The 4,318-nt window shown below is 31.4% G+C and overlaps 1 non-coding gene across 1 annotated transcript; it reads left to right on the forward strand.

The window, feature by feature from the left end:
* The first annotated feature begins 393 nt into the window (after positions 1-393).
* On the forward strand, positions 394-500 carry LOC121223881 (small nucleolar RNA R71). Its single transcript, XR_005921347.1, has one exon. It is a non-coding gene; the product is annotated as a small nucleolar RNA R71 (small nucleolar RNA).
* The last annotated feature ends 3,818 nt before the right edge of the window (positions 501-4,318 follow it).

The following is a 4,318-nucleotide window of genomic DNA, read 5'->3' on the forward strand; positions in this document are numbered from 1 at the left end:
CTAGAATTATTACCTATATAATTTATTTGTTCATTCTTTGTGCTAGGACCGTAGGGTAGACATTCTAGATTGTTCATTCCTCCTCCATTCGTATCACACTGCACCACTGGATGTATCTGCGTAGAAACATATAAACCACCAATTTTCTTATTTAAAAGTTTTGCCTGATTTGATAACATGGTGACTGCATCTGAGTTAAAAAAACCAGCTACTTTCATCAGCTTCGTCCTCATGACTTGCCACTAATAATTATTCAATGCCATCTCCTCTATAAATTCATAAGCCGCTGTAGGTGTTTTATTGTTTAGAGTTCCATCGACTGCTGCATCGATCAATTGCCTAGTTGAGGGGTTCAACCTGTTGTAGAAGGTTTGAACCTGTAGCCATAGAGGTAACCTATGGTGAGGGCATCGTCTTAATAAGTCATTATACCTCTCCCCTACATCATATAAGGTTTCTAAGTCAATCTGAGCGAAGGAAGAGATATCATTCCTCAACTTGGCTGTCTTAACCGGCGGGAACTACTTTAGTAGGAATTTCTTAGTTATTTGATCCCATGTAGTGATAGAACATCATGGTAAAGAATTCAACCTCTGTTTAGCTTTGTTCCTCAACGAGAAGGGGAACAACCGTAGGCGAATGGCGTCGTCAGAAACGCCATTAATCTTGAAAGTATCGCAAATTTCCAGGAAATTGGCCAAGTTAGTATTTGGATCTTCATCTTACAAACCATCGAACAAAACAAATTGTTGTATCATCTGAATAATGTTTGGCTTCAGTTTGAAATTATTCGCAGCAATAATGGGTTGCACAATACTCGAGTTAGCCCTAATTAAAGTGGGCTTGGCATTATCATACATAGTATGAGGAACGTGAGCTGGATTTGTAGCAACTGTAGGAGGTAGCTGGTTATTCTGGTTATCACCCATCTCCTCTATAATAATAACATCCTCTTGCTCATCTACTATATTCTATCGACTCTGCCTTGCTTCTCTATAGTTTCTGCGAGCAATACTTTCAATCTCACTATCAAATAACAATGGTCCTGACGGGTTTCGTTTAGTCATAAACTAAAGGAACCTACCAGAAGCAAATAAAAGAAAAGAAAAATTAAAATGCAAAAATTAAACTAAGAATAAAAATATGATAAAAATAAAAATGACTAAATTAATAAAAATCGAGTGTTCCTAATATTTTAGTCCCCGACAACGGCGCTAAAAACTTGATGGTTACTAAACTAACTATAAATACGACTAAGGCAAGCACACCTATCGAACAATAGTATAGTTATGGTGAGTAGGGAAAATCGTATCCACGATGACTAAAAGTACTAGTAATTACCTTTTTTCTATTATTTAGCCAACAAATTGGAGTGATTGTTTTTAATCTAAATTTACTAATCTAATTTATCTAGTAGCGTAACAAAGAATGAAATAGGAAAATAATCAAAGATAACCAATGAGATAGACAATACCTAGGAAAGAATCCACCTAAACTTCACCTATTATTATGAATCTGAATTAAATGATTTATTCACTTGTGTCTTGATTTGTAGAAATCCCTAAATTATGTTAATATCTCTTTCGAGAGTAAAAACAACTGACTCTAGGTTGATTAATTGAAATCTCTTTCTAATTAAAACCCCTTTTGTCGCATTAACTTGATCTATGGATTCCCTTATTAGATTTGACTCTAATTCGGTAGATTTATGTCATCCTATTTCTAGAATTATATGCAACTCCACTTAATTATGCTAGATCTACTCTTAAATAGAGACTTTTGCTCCACTGCAATAAGCATGTTAAACATGAATTAATATTCCAGAAATATTAAAACACAAAATAAGCATACATAATTGAGAACAATAATCAAATATTTATCATGTAAATTAGAAATCAAATAATAAGATTCATCATAAGTTTCATCTTCCCTAGGTATCTAGGGAATTTAGTTCATAACCCTGAATAGAAACATCTCAAAGTTAGGATAACCATAAGACATAAAGAAACTTAATAAAACTTCAAAAGAAATTGAATGGAGATCTTCGATCTTGAGGGAGATCTGCTTCCGAGTAGATTCCGATGGCGTTCTTCAAGTCTGTTCTTCGATCTTCTCTGAGTGCCCCCTTAGGTCTTCTTCTAATTGGTATTTATAAACTTTAGAATGCTCCGAAAGCCTAAAAATCGAGTTTTTCTGCATATCTGGGAAGTAGGTTGCGAAATCGACACGGGCTGACACATGGGCATGTGGCCAACCCATGTGGAAATGCCTAGGCCGTGTGGATATTAGAAACAACTCTATTTGTCCGATTTTGGCTCACTTTTCAGTTCTTTCGCTCCTAAAGGCTCTCCTAAGTATAGAAACATGAATTTAAAGGATTAGGAGCATCAAATTCACTAATTTATATAATTAATCATCCAAAAACGTATTAATAATGGGATTAAAATATGTTACTTTTACAGCTTATCAACTAACTAATTTATATGTAGTTTCTTTAAATTAAATGTGCACAAACATTTGATAATATGTATCTGTGAAATTTTTTTAGTTTTTTTTACTTATAATATGTTTTTTATAATATAAAATATAAAATGCTCTTCACACATTAAGCTAATAGGTTTTAAAGACTATACACACATGTGGAGAATATTTGATAAAATTCTTAAATTAATCCTCCTTTTCTCAAAGTCTCCATAATCAACCCTTAACATGAATTAAATTGAAAAACAAGGGCATATCTAGCTAAACGCAAGACTGTGCTCTAGAAACTTCCGCCGAAATAATCAAAAAGGCATAACTCTTGAAGTCCCCTCCCCCCAGTGCTTACACAGATCTTACACAGCCAAACAGAGAGTATCAGTGACTCAATCCTCGTCTATCCCTCTCCATCTCTCTTATTGCAAACTCGGTAACATTTTCTTCAATTTCTTACTTCATTTAAATCCTTTTTCTTGAGAAAAACTTCTAGTTGTTAAAAAAGTGTCAATTAATATTGTAGGAAACTTTTACCTAAAATTTCGCTTCTCTTTATTTTGATTCCCATAAATTAAGCCAATTTATATCAATTCCATAGCATTTTATGCGATTATCATAAACCCCAATAAATTGATTCATTGAAATTTGATTCTTGCTACAACCATACACATGTTCATTTAACTTGATATATGCCAAAATAATGGATTTTCTATAATAATTGAGGTAAACCATAATTAATAGCCTATTTGTTTGATTGTTCAAAATACAATACAAACTTCTTTATTTTTGTATTTGGAAACTTTTATTTTGGATTCGTAATTTTTGGAACGTATTTCACTCAAAATGCCATATTAAATTTGATTAATATTATGTAAATTATCAAAATAGTTATTTTTGTTTGTTTCAGGTTACATTTTAGTCACTTATTTTTTAAATATTATGTTTTAGTTACTTATGTTATCGCATTGTAACATTTTAGTCACTGAGCGTTAATTGTTATTAACAGTGTAATGGTAAGCTGACGTAGCACGTTAAATCATCATTTCAAACAAAAAGTTTTAGGTTAAATAAACAATTGGTTCCTATATATTTTTTTGTTTTGAACAATTTAATATTTTTCTTTTATGTTCTTTAAACTTTTTTTTCTTTATTTTCTATTCTCTTCTCCTCCTTCTGCTTTCCTTCATTCTCTATTTCTTTTAATGTAGTTTTTTTTATATTTTCCATTTGTTAAAACTAGTTCATATACTCTTTTTTTTTTTGAAAATTTTAATTTTTTTAATTTCTTTATTTTTCTTTTCTTCTTCCCTTTTATTTTTCGATCTTCTCATAATCTTCATTGAAGAAACATAATCTTTACCTACCAAATAAACTAAGTCCTTATTTCTTTCACATGATTCTTAAATTGAATTTCACTGAAAACCGAATATCAATCATTCTTAATCAAATCTTGATTTGAATATAACCTAATTTCGAAACTAAAATTGGATCTAAATAATCAATATAAAAAACCATATCCTTAATCAAATCTAAATCTAAATTAAATTTTTTATATTCAAAACAAAATTTTTCCGTTTCCAAACTTTTACAGAATCGTGTAGATTATTCATTTCCTTTTCTTTTATTTCTGACGAATAAAATTAAACAAATGATAAAATTGATCTAAACCTTCTTGGATATTCCCAAGCAAGCTTGATTGGAAGCCGAGCATAGATGAACCGAAGAGAGAAAGGGAGCACGAAATCAAACTGGTTTGGGTAAAGTTGAGGGTAAGGTTGAGGGTAAGTTTCGTATGGTGGTTGTTTTATCCATTGAGAATGTCGAGCTCATTTGAAGAATCTAT

The sequence above is a fragment of the Gossypium hirsutum genome, chromosome D11 (genome assembly GCF_007990345.1).
Source record: "Gossypium hirsutum isolate 1008001.06 chromosome D11, Gossypium_hirsutum_v2.1, whole genome shotgun sequence".
Lineage (NCBI taxonomy): Eukaryota > Viridiplantae > Streptophyta > Magnoliopsida > Malvales > Malvaceae > Gossypium > Gossypium hirsutum.